At 50.0% G+C, this 18,510-nt stretch overlaps 1 long non-coding RNA gene across 1 annotated transcript; it reads right to left on the reverse strand.

Annotated features, from left to right (window-relative positions):
• Nucleotides 1-6,161: 6,161 nt before the first annotated feature.
• Nucleotides 6,162-7,442, reverse strand: LOC142070202 (uncharacterized). The gene is made up of 2 exons (XR_012666213.1): nucleotides 6,760-7,442; nucleotides 6,162-6,621 (listed from the first exon to the last, which is right to left on the reverse strand). It is a non-coding gene; the product is annotated as an uncharacterized LOC142070202 (long non-coding RNA).
• Nucleotides 7,443-18,510: the final 11,068 nt, after the last annotated feature.

Here is an 18,510-nt window from a genome sequence, read left to right on the forward strand (position 1 = left end):
AGGGTTTTTTTTATTGGACGTTCCCGCACTCACAGCGTGGGGCAGGGACTCCAGAAGGTGGGAAAGAAGAGGGAGGGGGAAGGGAAGGGAAGGGAAGGGCCTGTTGTCCATTACACTGGTACCTTGTTCTGCACCTGCTGCCCTGTTCAGAGAAGCCAGGTCCATTTTACATGACTAACTAGTTGCTCCATGTACACTGTTTGGGAGATGGAAAGCACTACATAGGGCTAAGTAGTATTCATGATGATGATGATTATACCAGAGCCTTATTCTGCACTGAATGGAGCCTGGGTCTATTTTAATGTTACCGGTACTGGGTTCTGCAACACAGAGATTGGGTTCATTTGGCATAGTACCAGTACCAACTGCTGCCCTAACAGCCCTGTATATAGAGGCCGGTTCCAATGACATGTTACCGGCACTGGCAGACTGAACGTCGTCACCTTGGCACGTCTACGGGATTGCTGACTAGCAGGCACTCACAGGTGAGTTGAGTTGGAGAGTTCTCTGCCCTAGAAATCAGCTCCCAGGGGCAGGGGTGGCAGGTTTGTAGAAATTTTGGTGGTGCCCAGAACCCGCCCCTGCCCAAACTCAGCCCCCCACCTGCCCAAGGCTCTGGGAGGGAGTTTGGGTGGGGGAGGAGGTCTGTGGTGTAGGCCCTAGGCTGGGGCAGGGGATTGGGGTGCAGGCTCTGAGAGGGAGTTTGGGGATGGGAGGGGGTGCAGAGGGAGGGGGTGTGGGATGAGGGCTGTGGGGTGTGGCTGCAGATGTGGGGTTTGGGGTATGGGAGGGGCTAAGGGCAAGAGTAGGGGTGTAGGGGGTGAGAGCTCTGTCTGGGGCTGGGAATGAGGGGTTTGAGATATGGGAGGGGCTCAGGGTGAGAGTAGGAGTGTGGGGGTGAGGGCTGTGTCTGGGGGTTTTGGGGGGTTAGAGAGGCTAGGGGCTCAAGCAGAGGGTTGGAGTGCAGGGGGATGAGGGCTATGGCTGGGGCTGGAGATAGGGGTTTGTGGTGTTGGAGGGGGCTCAGGGCTGGGGCAGAGGGTTGTGGTGCGGGGGGATGAGGGCTCTGGCTGAGGCTGGAGATGAGGGATTTGGGATGTTGGAGGGGCTCAGGGCTAGGGTAGAGGGTTGAGGGTGCGGTGGGGGGGTGAAAGCTCTGGCTGGGGGTGTGGGCTCTGGGGTGGGGCAGGGCTGGGGATGAGTTTGGGGTGCAGGCAGGCTGCGCTGGGACAGGGGCCAGAGAGGAGGACTCCCCCCAGCCCTTTCCCTGCCGGCACCAGCGAGCTCTGGGGGAGGAGCCCCCCTTTCCCGACCCCCCAGCAGCACACTCACCCCCACCACTGTCACTGCATGTGCTCCTAGGGCCCCTCTCAGGTCCAGGAATCCCCCTCGCCTCCCCTGTGGTGGGTGCCGGGGGTGCTGCGTGCGCCTCCTCCCCTGCTGTTGCCCCTGACTGTAGCCTCACTGGGGGTGGGGGATGGGGCTGCCTCCTTGCCCAGCATGGGGCAGGAGTGGTGACTGCGCGCGGAGGGGCCCCCTGTGCTGGTGGAGGGTCCCGCCGGAAAAGGGAAGGGTCTGAGGTGCAAGGGCAGGCTCAGAGTCAGTGTGCGCTGGCAGGGGAGTGGGGGGCACTAGGACCCTGCGGCAGCAGTTGCTGTGGAGAGGCAGCATGGAAGAGGCAGAGGCAGGGACACTCTGCTCCGGGGCCGGGGCGGCGCGCGGGGGGGCTCCCAGAGGCAGGAAGAGGCGGCCGGGGGACACTCGGGGGAGGTGCAGGGGGGGCAGCAGGGGGGGTCACCCGGCCCCAAATATTGGTGGAGCTGGGCCCCTGGGCTCTGAATATTGCTGGTGCTAAGGCACCACGTGGAGATATAACTCGCCGCCCCTGCCCAGGGGTGGGCATGGCACTGCTGGCATTGGCCAAATTACCCTTCGCAATCTGAGCCAGCCGGACTCATCGCTCAGTCCATTGCAAACCCCACTCAAGAGGAGAGTAATAAATCCCACTACCCAGTCTGAAGGGGCAGGATGAGGTCAGGTTTTCAGATGTGTACCCAGGAGCATCGTGTACCTCCAGAGTCGGGAGGGAGCCATCAGGACCCTGCACAGAGCCATGGATTTGTGCAGGACGAGGGGCTCTGGGTGACGTATGCCTAATGGGAGGCAGGCACAGTTTGGTATCTAACGGAAGATAGGGTTATTCCGCTCTCTGTCCCCAGGCTCCGTGTAATGAATTGGAGCTGATCTCTGCTACATCTGAATCTGAGTCTAGACCCACTGCTTAAAAGACATGTCAGAGCTGCCTATGGGCTCTAGGGAATGTCACCCTGATGGGACACACCCCTCCCACCTGGCCTGCAGGAGAGAGAGAGGAGAATCCTACCTCCAGTTCTTTCCATTCCAGCCTTCTTCCCACTCATGGCTCCCCCTGTCAGACCCCACCCATTCCTCCCTCTGCTGGGGTGAAAGAGGAGCTTGGCCCCAATGTTCAGTCTATCCCAGGCTTCTCCTTCATACCCTGCTCTCTGAATGGGGATGGAGCCCTGGGTGAGACACAGGCTGCCTCTGATCCTGGCATGTCCCAGGGCCTCCTTGGAGGGGACAGATTCCTGGACTTACAGGGGGGAATGAGGGTGTCCCGTGGAAGAGAGGAAAAGGAGTGGAGCTGGAGTCACAGGGAGCAGCTATACAAAGGGAGCTATGATATCATTATGATGGCTGCACCAATCCCAGGCAGACAGCTTTCCACATCAATCCCATCCCCCCCCCCCCTCGCCATATCTCCATCCTCCCCACCCCACCTCACAAATGCCTGTTGACCTGCACACCATGTTTCAATCACCCCCTTAGGGGACAGCTGGACAGGGATGAGAAAGTGGCCTTCAAGACAGACAGACAGACTTGTGTACTTCAAAATCAAAAGTCCTTTTGATCTTCAAAGATCAATGGGAGATGAGACAGAGGAGGGTGGGGAAAGAGGTGGCAGGGGGAGACAAAGAGAGAGAGTGAGGTTTCCTAGATTTCTACCCCAGTGAGAGGAAGAGAGACAGCACATTCCGTCTCATCCACTTTGGGTAATCTTTTAATCTCTTCTGTTTTAATCTTTCACGTCAGGAATGAGATAAAATAAATATTAAAAAAGAAAAACCCACAGTTGGAATGGGGGAAGGAGGAGACAGACAAACAGACAGTGTATCCTTTCCAGGCCTTCTCTCTCCTTCCCTCCCTTTCTCCACTGTCAAGCAGGAGCCTGATTCAAGGCAGTGTGGGATAGTGGATCGAGCATCTAACTGACAGCCAGGACACCTGAGATCATGGCAGTACCATTGACTCACTGTGTGGTGTTGGGTAAGTCCTCACACCTTTCTGTGCCTCAGTTTCCCCAACTTTTTGAAGGGCTGTGGGAGCAGGAGATGAGAAGCAGTAGATGTGGGAGCAGTAGATGTTGTTAGTGGGATTTCAACCCTCTCATGAGCTGAGGGTGAGAATAACAAATGAGCCCACAGTGAGCCACAGGGAAATAATCCCAGCCAGTGTGGCCCATGGAGGGGAGGAGAGTGGGGGCATCATCAATTCCCAGGGCAGAGCTGGGAGATGGAGATTATGATGTGAAAAAGTCATGGCCCCTCCCCACCTTCTCCCATAGCTAATGGCAAAGGATCCAGTCCTGGCTCCCATTGAAATCAACAGCAAAACTCCCATCCATTTCAAAGGCAGCAGGATTGGACTCTCTTTATTTCTTCTGTGCCCTTTCTAGGCTATTGATTGACCTGTGTTTAGTGAGAGAAAGCTAAGATATTAAATGAGACATTTGTTTAACAAAAATATAGATCCCAGAAGGAAAATTGAACAGACTTCTATAGCACAGTAATAGGTGCAGTCAAAAAACCAGAGAAAGAGAGAGAGAATCTTCCTATATGCATGGAAAGCGCTCAACACGTAGTAATGATGGTAATGCAATTATTATTAGATTTATACAAAAATATTGAAGGCTACAGATTTCACTGTCACAAATTATCAAAACAAATAACATTATGAATATTTTACATATCTATCTCCCTTATATACAGTCCTAGCCTATAGAATGTCACTTACTAACCCATGGATCATAAATATTCTAAAGAACCTAAAATTGATACAGTATAAAATAGTAACTTGACGACAGACTCCACTTAATTAGAGCAGGGCCACAGGGATGCTGAACTGGCCTCGTGAACTCATATACCATGGGTAGTTCCTCCCTCTCTCTGTTAACAAATTAGCCCTTCAGCTGCTGCACTGAGGTGACAGCTGCTTCCCTCTTGGTGTTTGATCCTGAATGGTGCTGAGCACTTGGGGTGAGATCCTGGCCCCGCTGATGCATATGGGAGTTTTGGCATTGCCTTCAGTAAGGCCCTCGGACCGTGCTCCAGCAGAGCACTCAAGCCTGCACAGGAACAGTTCCACTGAAGTCAACAGGACTGTTTGTGGGCATTATTGGGTTGGGACCAGAGTGCTCAGCTCTTTGAGGATGGAGCCCTCAGTGTCTGGCTCAAAGCCCATGCCAGGTGAATGCAGTGTAAAGGTGGTTTCCACTGGTGCTGGGTGAATAATGCAAATACCTTTCGGCAGCTATTCAGGCAACGCTTTCTGTGGATCCACTTGGCCATATCCATGCCCCTTTCACATTCACTTTCCATAAGGGTTTGAGCAATAACGTTTTGCTCACAAAAATGTTGGCAGAATATGAATTTCAGAGTTGCAGCTGGTGTGAATACCATGGAGACCAAAATGACTGTTCACACACAAGTACCTTCACCAGAAATGCTTCTTGCATCTTCACTCAAACAGAGAGCAGGAAAAATTGCATGTGACTTATCTGACCAATCACAACTCAGCAATGTGGTTTGAATGTGGGATATTTGCAATCAACCTAACGAATGCAAGAAAATTGAAATAACATATAAATTGTGATCTGCAAGCAGAAAAAGAGGTTCCATTGGTTGAATGAATTATTCTTAACAATTAGTTGCTCACCTCTGCTTTCAGGATTCCAGAACTTAACAGAACGAGTCAAACTGGAAATATGGCCAGGAACTTATTAAAGGTTGCTCTTACTTCTTAGTCCAAACCTCATCTTCTGTTGTTTGTTACAATATTTCCTTACATCCTATCCATCTCATGCCTATTACTATCTATCCATCCATCTGTCAGGCGCCTGTCACTGGTACCTATGCAGCGCTCTCACCTGGTATCTCATCCAACTCCCACTGAAGTCACAGGGAGCCTTGCCATTGTCTTTAATGGGAATTGGATTGGGCCTCCTGGCCCTTTTCCCATAATTCCCCTCTCCAGTCCCTCCACCTGCCCTGCAATCTCCACCCAGCAGAGTTCCCCACCCTTTACTCCCTGAGGGCCACACTTTTGCCTTCACTTCCAGAATGCCAATGGATAAAGAGAATCTAATCTCCCAACCGACCCCATCTCCGCCCCATCGATAAAGCAGGAAGATGGCTTTAATGAGGAACAATTTGCTATTCAGTAGGTCCTTAATTAATATTAAAATCTAAGGCAGGTGTTGAGTTTTAATTTTAAATCTTCTCTCTTTTTTTTTTTACATTTATTTCACCTTGTTAATGCATTTGTGATTTAGATGCAGTTTCCTCTCTCCACCGTGCTTAATGAGTCGCAGGCTTTATTCCCTCTCACTCTTGTCCTCATGGGAGCATGCTTTGATTTTCTAGTGGGTGCATGAAAACACAGATTAAAGCAATTAGACAGAAATAATCTTAGGGAGAGGAGAGAGAGAGATCCAGAGCACCTAATTATATCATTTTAATCAAGACACAATTATGCAGAGACTTTTATAGATGATAAATTAGCCAAACTCCAAAGGCAAAAAAGTATCATTTTAAATACTGTGCATTGCGCCTGTTGTTTCCTCTTTTCAAACTTTCCTGAACTGGATTTCTAGGGCTCATCTGTCCTGGGTTCTGGAGGCAGCCTGTGGGAGAGGGAGGCGAACCAAAACTGAATTTCAGTGCTCACTGAATTTGTTAGCATTTTACTGATTAGCTGAGGAAGTTGTGTCTGCTAACAGGCCACCGTTTACTGCAGAAGAATTCCAGCAGTTTATAAATCAGACAGAGCTTGGGTTTGGTAAGAAAAGACAGGGATCTGGATGCTTGCAACTTCACCATGTTTTATTTCCCCCAGTACACCCCAAAAGGATACGCCCAGCAGCTTCCTCGTAAGGATTCTGGGTAGTGTAGTCCAAGAGGCAATTTCCTGTACTACATGTTACAATTAGAACCACCACTAGAGGGTTTCCAAAATACTGTGGGCAAGAGTCCGCTCTGTGTTGCACTGTTATAAACATAGAGTAACTCCAACCAGTTTTACTCCAGTGAAACTGTGATCAGAATCTGGTACCATGAGCGCATTACCGTACAGGATGCAGCCCCCCAGAAGAGGAGGGAGAAGTGGAAATGGAATGCTTTCTGGATGCAGCCTCTAAGACTAGGAGAGCCTGAAATGGATGTCAGGGCCCACCAGGAATGGATTCCAGCCTCATCTCATGGGCAGTGAAGAAGAGGATTGTTCAGTCTCCATGGCCCATTCAATACTTGGCTTCTGCTGGGGCTGCCAAGAGAAGAATCAATCAACATCATTCATAATAGGGAACACCTGTCTACTAAAAAGAGACCCTGCCTCCTCACAAATCGAGTTTTTATTTGTATTATAGTAGCACCCTCAGTAGGAGTAGAGAGATTATTTTACCTCTGCATTAGGCAGCAGTGTGAGTGCTGCTGGAATACTGTGTCCAGTTCTGGAGACCACAATTCGAGGATGTTGATAATTGGAGAGGGTTCAGAGAAGAGCCACGAGAATGATAAAGGATTCGATAACATGCGTTGTAGTGACAGATTCAGAGAGCGCAATCTATTTAGCTTAACAAAGAGAAGGCTAAGGGGTGTCTTGATGACAGTCTATCAGTATCTCCATGGGGAACAAACAGTTAACAATGGGCTCTTCACTCTAGCAGGGAAAGAGAAATGGTTGGAAGCGGAATATAGACAAATTCAGACTAGAAACAATGCAAACATTTTTAACAGTGAGAGTAATTAACCATTGGAACAACTTACCAAGGGCTGTGGTGGATTCTCCATCACTGCCAACCGTAAGAGGCTAATTAATTAAGAGGAGCTATTATCAGCAGGGGGAAAAAAATTAACGTAGGTTTGAACAGAGACTGGGAATGGCTTGGACATTACACTAATTGAATCTATTTCCCCATATTAAGTATCCTCACACCTTCGTGTCAACTGTCCGAAATGGGCCATCTTGATTATCACTTTAAAAGTTTTTTTTCCCTTGCTGATAATAGCACCTCTTAATTAATTAGTCTCTTCCACCTTTTCATGTTCTCTGTATGTATAAATATCTTCTTACTATATGTTCCATTCTGTGCATCCGATGAAGTGGGTGTAGCCCACGAAAGCTTATGCCCAAATAAATTGGTTAGTCTCTAAGGTGCCACAAGTCCTCCTGTTCTTTTTGCTAGGTATTATTGTTTCTCTAGACCAGGTTTTACAGGTGAGCTGGTGGATCGTGTTAGCTAACTCAATCTAACTAGTACCTTTAGCGGTCTAGTCAAGACTAAGGTTGTGCTTTAGCACATGCAAGCTGGCCAAGCTAGGCTGTAGCTCAACTGTGTAAGACGAGTCTAGCAATAAGATCACTTCTGCGAGGGGTGCTGTGAGGCAGTACTTCTTTAACTGTCCAGTGCTTTCAGATGCTAGGAATGAAGGTGCTAGAGAATTATTAAATTCCCTCTCCACTTGCAGGCAGCTATAGTATTCTTCACTTCCTGGCCTATCTGGCTGCGCAGTGTTTCAATGTGCTATTAAGCTGGTGCTGCTCTCCCCCAGTGACAAGTAAAGGGAGTTCTCTCTACCCATTAACTAGCTCATGAGGATGTTGTGAGGTTTGAGTCATTAGTGCCCTATTCTGCCCCCCTTTCTCACTGAGTAGCATCTTACTCCGTGAATAGCTCCACTGAAACCACTGGACCCACATGTGAAGTAAGAGCCTATGCAGTGTGAGTAAGGGGAGCAGAATCCAGCCCAGAATATTTGTATGCACCCACCTCTGTGATGCCCGAGTGCTAATACCCGAGATGAGGTGCTTTGCATCCCAACCTAGGAGTGAAAGGCTCAGCAACCCATTCCACAATGCCCCCAAGCTGTTCCGTTTCCCAGACTGGAGTGGGTAACCCTAAGGTGAAAGGCTGTCCCTAAGATTCCATATTTACCGTACCCATCCTCAGAGCGTGTCTGTGGATGTGTGTGTGTTTATGAATGCGATGCCTTGATTTGCCATGCCAGGGAAGTGTGATTGAATGTTTATGTGAACCAAGACTGTGCGGGTGTGTCTGAGCGACAGCCTGTCTCCTAGACATTTCTCTCATACCACTTGTGTTGTCTATTACTTCATCTTGCAGAAAGTCAAGTGGGTTTGCAGTCCCCCTGCCGTGACTGGGAAGATCCCTGTTCACCACCCCCTCACCCAAGAAGACACACCCCACACCCGAGATCCAAACCACACAAACAGGCGGAGGGCCAGGGAAGGGGTAGTCAGCTTTGGGAATCTGCCTGCTCTCACAACCAAGAGCTCAGCCCTGAGGGGGCATTGAGTAAGTAGTGGTGTTGGAGTGCCCCTGCTGGCACTCTCGCTGGACTGCCAGCTCCTTCACAATCCTCCAAACCCTTCACACTCCCTTACACATACACACATGGTTGGTAACTCTCCTGCAGATAGTCTGGCCTCAATTTCCCTCCTTCCCCCCCTCCTCCCCACACACATTGCTACCATTACAGTCACTGCTGGATCAGTTATGCAAATGAGTCCATCATCTGGCCAACCTCATCTCTGTGACCGCAGCAGAGCCAGTGCGTGAGCGTGATGGGAAATCCTTGGAGAAGCAAGGACATAAATAGCGATAAATCTGTGTCTGCCTCAGTGTGTGTGTGCTTCTCTCTCTCTCTCTCTCTCTCTCTCTCCCCTACTGTTGCTGCAGAGACACAGCGGGGACTCCCAAGGACTATTTGGATCTGTTCCCAGTCTCGGATGAAGGGTCCATCCCCTCCTCTTGCCTGCCCCGTCTAATCCAAGAATAAATAAAGCCAAAGAGGCTGGGCAGGGATGACTTGAGGCCTCTCCCAGGAGCCAGGGCATAATTCAGATTTCAGGCTGAGTGGTGGCAGAGGGGAGATGAAGGCCTTGCCACAGAGTATTATCCTGTCTTTATGGATGTCTCCAGGACTATGGAGGCGACATCCCTCAACTGACCGCCCAGGACCCGTTAGCAGGCCCTAAACAATGCCAGCACGTGCATGCTTTGCCTTGTCAGCCCAGCATGTTCCTTGAAGCTCCTGAAAATGTTTCCCCTGCCTGTATTCCCTGACTCTCTAGCACCACAGAGCGGAAGGGGCTGGTGCACCAGCCAGGGAGATAAGACAGTAAAAGGTCTAATGGTGAGAGCATAGGATTGGGAGCCAGGACTCCTGCATTCTAATCCTAGTTCTACTATTAAATACAAGGTCACATTGGGCCAGAGCCTTGGATGATGTAAACTGATGTAGCTCCACTGAAGCCAGCGTGGATTTACACCAGCTGAGGAGCTGATCCACAGTCTATTTGTGCCTCAGTTTTCCAATCTGAGGATAAAATCCTGACCTGACAGGGGCATTGTGAGGGTTAATTAGTATCATTTGGTCTCTTTGTGATCCTTGGAATTAAGGTGCTAGAGAAATGCTAAATAACAGTATTCATTATTATTATGAACAAAACAGAATTATTATTATGGGTAAACAGAAAGCAGGAGTGGGGAATCTGCCTGCCTCCTGGCTCAACACAGCTGGGATTTCTTGGCCCCAGAGGAAAGTGTGGGGCTTAGAGAGACTCAGAGATGGTTCCTGCCAGGTGCTGAGCATCCTTGTCTCCTCCGAATTCCAATGCCAACTGAAGGAGCTAAGTATCAGCTAGGATCAGCCCCTGACACAGCATTACCAGCTGGCATTTGAAAGGATGCAATCAGGTCAATTCAGTCCACAATTTAGGTTTGGTGAAACCCTAAACATCAATGGAAATGTTTTCAGGGATTTTCTTTTGCCAAGAAACAAACCCACCTTCAGTGAACACAGTTTGCTTTCAAAAGAATACCGTTTTCCTGCAGCCTCTGCAAGCCAAACAGCGCAGGATCCTGTGAGCCTAGGAGAACTGGAGGGTGACACTGACCAGGCCTCCAATCCAGCCAAGTACTTAAGATGGCTCACAAGCAGTAGTTTAGTTTACTGGAGAGGGACAACTCCCCTGTTTAGAATTTCACATCTGCTTAATTGCCTTGCAGGAGAGGGGCAGGCACCTAGAATCAGAAGTGAAACTGACTGCTCTGTCTTCATCCTCCCAGCTAAAAGAAATGCAAAAACTAAACAAACAGCAGCAGGGGTGGAAAGTAAATGGGATTTTTTTTTTCATTTTTAATTAGTGCTGGGCCCTAACCGAAACCTCCTGTATAGATACACCGACCTGATGATGAGAAACTGGAGCAATCTCCAAGCTTTGCTCACCTCTTGTTTTAGGCGTACCAGAGGTTCGGAAATCTGCTTGGTAAAAATATCAGAATGCCAGCTTTCCAGTGCTCCCTTAAAAAGCAGCTCCCCCCAGGGAAAGCCCATCACTTTCACAAGTGACTTCTGGGCTGCACTTGAGGACGCAGTCTGTCTTGCTGAGATACTGGTGTTGAATAGCCTGGCTGTGCTGTCTTGCCAGACTCATCCGCTCACCCCTCCTCCTTGGTCCTGCTGCAGCAACCTAATGCTGACTACCCTGTGGTGCCAGGGGGCTGAGGAGGGCCTTGTCATCTGCATCACAACACTGACGGGCCCATCTTTAAAGAAAGCAGAATATCAGGCCCTGAAACCATTCCGGGAGGAATGGAAAGCCAGAGAAGAGCACCCCCTTCTGGATCTGTTAGGAAAAGGGACATGTAGTCTGGATCCCATGCTGAACTCAGCACTTACGTGTTACAGTCTGCTGAACACCAGGGAGAGGGTAACTGATGGAGGGTGGGAGTTGTAGGGGCTTTTGTAAATGCCCTTGGTCCTCTTGCAAATGTCCAGAAACACAGGCAAAATGATTGGTTAGCCCTGCTGACAATTTTTTCCAGGAGTCCACATAAAGCCTCAGACCCAATTCTTCCCCTACAGAATAGCTACCACTGAAGTCAATAAGAGTTACGGGTATCCTGCCAGGGAGTGATCAGGACCCACTCTGGGGTGTATCTCGATTTGTATACTCTTGGAGGAAACGTCTGAACTGGATTCCTGAATAGGCTGGAATGGACTCTGGGAGGAGGAACTGGATAAGACTCCGAACTGGATCCCCGTGTCCCTCTGGAATGGCCTCTGGGTGCAGAACCCTGGTGGGAGGAGACTCAGAAGGGGATTTCTGTGGCTCCTTGGCTGGAATGGACTTTGGGTACAAGTCCCTAGGTACTGTTCCCCCCCTTCTGCTCCGGTAAGTGTCTGTGCAGTTTCCCACACCATTCCCATGCCACCTGTGTGCGAGCACATATTATAATGCTCTTCAGTGAGGATTAGAGCTGTTATTAGACCCCTAGACGAATGCAGTTGATCTAATCTAATCCGCCTATCTATGGATTTTCTATAGTGCCTACCACCAAAGTCTCTAGGTGCCTGTGTCTACTCCCGCCTTGATTCCTTCTTTGTGCTGCTATTGGCCTGTATCATCCATGAGGTGTGACACTAGACTGACCGGGATGCAAGGGCTTGGCCTGAAAAATGGTTAATGCTTCTGCTATGTATTCCAGCCTTCACCCACTGTAGGAGGGCCATGCCAGATTGGCCCCCACTGGGTGTTTTGTGCCTGATCTCTGTATGCAGGACTCCAGAGAAAAGAGGCAGCTCTTTGATAAACTCACAGCTCCTTGGAAATGAGCAGCTCAGAAGGGAGGGGTGAGAAAAGGAGGAAAGAGGGAGGGGGAACAGATACAAAGGAGATAACTATGGAAAAAGGGGAAAGAAGAGAGGCACTGCAAGGGTTAAGGAGAGAAGAGAAAACTGTGTATGTGGAGAGATGGTTACAGGAAAATAGACAGGAATCAAAAATGAGGGGAGAAGGGAAGAGATGCAGAGAAAGAGCTGACAGGGGTGAGGGAAAGAAAAATGCAGAGGCTGACAGAGAGAATGAGATAGTGAAAGACACAGGGAGCGAGAAAGAGAGGGCATTGGAGGGATTGTCTGATGTCAAATCTGATAGAAAAGAGGATTTGTCTGCAAAAAATAACCCAAATCTAAGCCGCAGCTTCAGAGCAGCTGCATATTTAGCGCCATCGACTCTGCATATTGGTTCATAAAGAGGAGCCAAAGGGCTGCAAAATGAAAGCCACTGCTATTTAGGAAGCAAAACAAAGCAAGCAGGGATGAGTATGATGGTCCCTTCTCACCTAAAAGTCTATGAGCCCCAACTGGGTTGAATGAACCTCCAGAATGATCTAATAATGACACCAGCTGGGAGGGGATCTGCCAGGTGAGTGGGGTTAAAGCCACACTTGGCTGGGCTGTCCATGGTGCTGAATGGAGTTGGCTACTCAGTCTGGACTGGCCAAAAATGTAACTGGCCACTCTCCCCCTCTATGCCCTTCCACTCACACCCGCACGCTCTTCTCTCAGAGTAAGAGGCACCAGTTAGAGGGTGCAATGCACTGAGAAGAGGCTCACACATCTGTGACGTTGCACTCCATAATGTTTTTGGAAACCTCCTTCCTTAGAAGTTTTTAAGGTCAGGCTTGACAAAGCCCTGGCTGGGATGATTTAATTGGGGATTGGTCCTGCTTTGAGCAGGGGGTTGGACTAGATGACCTCCTGAGGTCCCTTCCAACCCTGATATTCTATGATTCTATGAAAAATGCTTATGAGTGTGAATATAATGTAACTGGAATATGCTTCTTGCAAAAGGTCTCTTGTAAGGTATCATTACAAAGCTTATGATCGACTGAGTGTAGTCATCCTATTCGTTTGCCTGTATTATTTCTATGTCTGAAGTGAGGAAAATAAGATATAAACTTGTATTACTGATGTAAACCCATTAAATGGAAACCATTAAGGGTGCTTCAGAATCAATGACCTGTAAATGGCTCTGTTTACTTGCAAACCTTCCTGGGAACCTGCAGGCCAGCCCTGGAGGAATGGAGGCTGGGGTCTCACAGGACATGTGAACATGTCACCTGATACTGGAATCCATCTTAAAGCTGGTGCTTTTCCATTTAGAAGGAGGGGTGGGAACCCAGAGAGACAAATGATTCCCACCTCATGCCAAAGCTATAAAAGGGGGCTGCCAGTCATGAGAACACCCCTGCTTTCCACCTAAGATGTCTGCTGGAACTAACAAGATGGTACCAGGGGAAAGGATTGGGCCCAGACTAGGTAGGAGTCTAGTCTGTGAAAGAAGCTTATTTGAACATCTCTGAGGGTGAGATTTTACCTGTAAATAGTTTCTTAATGTATTCGGCTTAGCCTTGTGTATTTTTGCTTTATTTTGCTTGGTGACTTACTTTGCTCTGTCTGTTATTACTTGAAACCACTTAAATCCTACTTTTTATGCTTAATAAAATCATTTTTTGTTTATTAATGAACCCAGAGTAAGTGATTAATACCTGGGGGACCAAACAGCTGTGCATATCTCTATGAGTGTTATAAAGGGTGCAAAATTTATGAGTTTACCCTGTATAAGCTTTATACAGAGTAAAACAGATTTATTTGGTGTTTGGATCCCATTGGGAGCTTGATAGGTAACCTGCTGAGCTGTTTTTGGTTAAAGTCTGCAGCTGTGGGGGTGTGGACCAGACCTGGCTCTGTGTTGCAGCAGGCTAGCGTGTCTGACTCAACAAGGCAGTGTTCTGGAGTCTGAAGTTGGCAGGGAAAATGGGCTCAGAGGTAACTTTAGCACGTCAGGTGACAGTCCCAGGAGGTCTCTGTGACTGAACCTGTCACACACGTCAACTTGGACAGAGGCAAAGATTGCCCACAAAGCAGGAATGAGTCCTGTGATGTTTCTAACAGCTTCTGTGTGAGAATCCATGGGTCTGGAACCCAGGTGTGCTGATTTCTGGGTGGCTGTCATATCCACACCACCCCCAACAGCTCTGGTGTAGTGGGGAACAGCAATCTAAGAGCCCTGTGGGTTCAGGCACCACTGGATGTCCTGCGCCCAGAGGTCCTGACTGGAAGAGCCTACCACGGTCTCTGATTGGCCCAAGCATGCTATTTAATAAACATCTGGAGGCTGTCTGTGCAACTAGGTGGATCCCTGGCTTTCTTCTGCAAACAGACCCTGCTGTGCATTCCTGATACCTTGCCTTGCTCCTGATTCCTGGCCCCAGCCTTGCTCTTGATACCTGGCCTCACGCCTAGTCCTGGTTCCTGGTTCCCTGCTCCTTGCTCATGCCTCACCCTGCCTCAGTTCCTAGTCCTCAACTCAGCAACTTACACCTTACCCTGCCTTTGTTCTGCTAACCCTACTTTGGCTGACTCACTTGGCTCCAGGCTGGTGTGGCCCATTGACCTTGACTCCAACCTGATGCTTTGGCATGGCATGGGTACGGCCTGCTGCTTCTGGCCTTGACCCTCTAGACTGAATTCAGACCATGTTCTTGAGTCCCTTCCAAACCAGGCCCCAGCCTCAACCCACACCCCTGTAGCCAGGGTCCTGACATCCTGATTTATACCTGGAAGGATTCCATTTCACTGCGCAGAGAAACAACATAGGATTCAAGGGGTAGAGGAGGACTAGTGGAAAAGATGCCCAGGAATGAAAGGACATGAAGAATGAATTCCCTTCCCTTTTTAACACTGGAGCAGGATCTATCTAGAGGCACAGTTGGGGGTCCCATTTGGTGAACAGTGTGTCTACGATCTCCCATTGGGGGAGAGGTGTGTATGTGTTTGCTCACACATACATGTGGGGAAGGGGCTTTCATGATGGAATGAATTGAACACATGGCCCAGATCCTCAATCATATTTAGGTTCCTAACTTACATTGAAATCAATGGGCGTTAGGTGCTTTAACACGCTAGAGATTCTTGGCCTTAGCTCCCCTCTTGCACTGGTAATCAGTGTCACACTAGGGAGGTGTGTGTTTGTGCATTGTGCAGGCACACAGTGGGGCTAGGGCTCTCCAGATGGGAGGAACATAGAATCCCAGCAGTAGATCTGGAAAATACCTTTTAAGTTACCTTTTCTCTCACATTCGCACCTCACCAGCCAGTGCATGATTGTTCCTTAGAGTACCAGCTGGGGTTCTCATGAGGGGCTGCATCCTGCCAGGTGCTGACAAATTTCCAGAGCTGTTGAACACTGAAGTCATTAGGAGATGAGGGCCATCAGCACCTCCAGGAGTAGCTCTGAATCTTGCAGGATTGGGCCTCAAAGAGAGCAGTGTCCATCTGCATCTGGGCACATATGGTATTGTTGCCCCTTCTTTCAATCCCAGTAACCCCATCGTTCCTCTGCTGAGCAGTGGCAGATATCGGGGGTCTTGCAGATCAGCCTCCCCATGGGGAATTTGGTGTACTCAAAGTGTAACTTGGCATATTTACACACATACACCAGTCCTGGAATAGAGGCAAGACAATCCCTTCTTTCAAGGCTCTATCGAACACCAATGTCTGGTTCCCAGGAAGTAACTCAGCCTCAAGAATGGACTCTAGTCAAAGAGCATGGCAGAGAGCTGACTCTCCTGCCACTCTCACAGCTCTCTCTACCCAGAACCTCGTGTAACCCCAACAACAACGCAACACACACTCATTTCTTCCAAGACTAAAAACTTGCTCACACACTAAGAGGAAAAACAGCTTGGAAGACTGTGTGTAATTGTGACACCTGGCAACTCTCACCATAACAGTATGTTTTCTAGCCATGATAAGGGAGGGCTGGTGATGCTCTGGCAAACACAGCCACAGGTTCTTTGCTCACCATGTTGCTATGAAAGCCTGAAAAGTGCCTTGCAACAAGAAAGGGAGGGTCAGGTGGGGAGCAGGGAAGAGACCCATAAAAACTTGATGGAGGTCATGATTGATAGCGCCCACACAGGTGCCTCTGCCATTGGGTAGGTATCCGAGGCACACACCGTAGTGAGGATTGGCTCAGTCTTTCCCTGTAATTGAATTTCGACCCAGATGCCAACTGCTCCAGGGTTTACGGGCGTTTGGGACTTCAGTGTTTGGAGCAGCCCATTGCAGATCTGGGGTCAGTCTTGACCTCCACTCTGATTCAGAACCAGCTCAACATTCAGAGAGGTTTGGATGCAGAGCTTCGGCTTGGCCCCATCTCCACAGTGGATGGAATGGAGCCCAGCAGGGGGATGCAGGCTGGGTAGCAGGCAGTCGGGTCTTTTGCCTGCAGCAGGTGTGGCCAACCTGAGGCTGAGAAGGAGCCAGAATTTACCAATGTACATTGCCAAAGAGCCACCATAATACGTCAGCAGCCCCCCCTCAGCTCCCCTGCCCCAGCATCTCCCACCCACTGGCGCCAGGCTCAGGGGACGGGAAGGGAAGGGGGAAGTGGGGGCAGGGCCTGTGGCAGAGCCAGAGGTTGAGCAGGGAGCACCCCCCAGCACATTGGAAAGCTGGTGCCTGTAGCTCCAGCCCCGGAGTCGGTGCCTCTACAAGGAGCCGCATATTAACTGCTGAAGAGCCGCATGGGGCTCCAGAGCCACAGGTTGGCCCCCCTGGCCTACAGCGTGCACTCCATGTGCTTGGCCATCCCATTGCTTGGGACAATTGAAAACTAGACCTGGGAAAGCCCAGGAGGACACACTGTCCAGAACAACCCTGTACTGGCGAGGCAGGACAGACTAACTGCCCCACTAGGTCTTTCCCATCACTGCTCCCTCTGGTTCTAGCCGTGCGGAGCAGGCGCTGCTGTTCCCCTCCAGCGGGCACGTGGCTGCTCTGGAAGGGTCTTTTCCCATTGGATTATGGGTCAGAGCATACCAGCTGTTAGTTACCTTTGATTAAAACCAGGACTCCTCCCTCCCAAGCTGGAGAGACCTATGTCGCTGTTATTTACTCTGCTGCCAAGCCTGGCGTTCCATCTCTGCCCTGTGGCACTCACTAAAAGCCAAGGCAGGGTGGGAGCCTTGCGTGGGGGTGGCGACGCAGGCCCCGCTGTCCCATTTGTTTCTTTTGCAATCCGGATTTCATGCCAGCTTGGTGCTGGGGCCAGAACTGCCCGAGCTGCCCGCCTCAGTGGGGCATGCTGGGTGAGAGAGCGAGAGAGACCTTCCAGGGCTGGGGGCTGGCCTGCAGGAGAGACAGAAACGCGCTGCCCTGGCTGTCTGAGTGTGGGGCATCGGGGTCTGTTCCTGGACTATACTCTGCATGTTCCCGCTTCACTTCGCTCCTCTCTCAATTACCGCCCCCCATTCCAGCCTTCCCGCCTCGCTTGCCTCTGCTCTTCCCAGCCTCCTTCAGCTGCCTCTCATTCGCTCCTCACTCTTATTTCTGTGCTCTCCCCTCAGACTCTTTCTCTCATCCTTTCTTTCCTCTCCTCCTCTCTAGCTCATGTCTTCACCCTCCCTATGCTCTCATCCGCTTTCTCGCTCTCTCTTATCCCATTTTTCCTCTGCGCCACCCCACCCCCTGTTTGCTTTCACTATCTCCTTCATTTTTCTCATTCCCTCCATTCCCCTTGCTCGGGCTCCCTCTCCCCCAGCCCCAGCTGCTAGTCCAGGACAATAGAGCAGATGGCAGGCTGTTTGTTTTATAGGTCCCTTTGGAAACTCGGCTCAGCTTGCGAATCTGCCACTGTTTCTAAAAACAGACACTGTATAACGCTGAACCGAGCACCATGGGGATTGGGGGGGGGAGGCTCGACTCTCCCCCCACCCGCTGTACAGGGGCATCGTCCCTCTCACTCCTCTGGCCCACGCCAAGCCCCTGGTAAAATAAGTCTATTGCAGGCTCCCTAGTGGCTGCAGCAGAGCACAGTCACAAGTGAAATGAGTCTGGCCAGCCTCTGCAGCAGGGATTCCAGTGATAGGAGACTGACTTTAAGGCCCTCTCACCAGACGTCAATGTTACTGGGTAGTGTGCTGGCTCCTTCCAAAGGAGTCGGCACTAGCAGAAGGCTCCAAGAAACTGAGCTGTGTTTCACACACCGACAGGTGGGCAGGACTCCGGCATTCGATTTCTGGCTCTGCTGTGTGACCTTGGCACAGCATTTCAGCTCTCTATGTTGTTGTTCCCCACACCTTCCCATCAAGCCTATTTATCTGTAAGCTCTTGGGGGTAGGGACAGTCTCTGGCTCAGGCCAAGGCTATACTGCATAGTGTTGCTGGCATAGCTATGCTGGGCAGGGGTAATCCCTGACCAATGCAGCTATGACAGCAAAAGGCCCTAGTGTAGACACCGTCTCACCAGCAAAGCTCTATTTTTGCAGGCCTACCT

Source organism: Caretta caretta, chromosome 1, assembly GCF_965140235.1.
Source record: "Caretta caretta isolate rCarCar2 chromosome 1, rCarCar1.hap1, whole genome shotgun sequence".
Taxonomy (NCBI): domain Eukaryota; kingdom Metazoa; phylum Chordata; order Testudines; family Cheloniidae; genus Caretta; species Caretta caretta.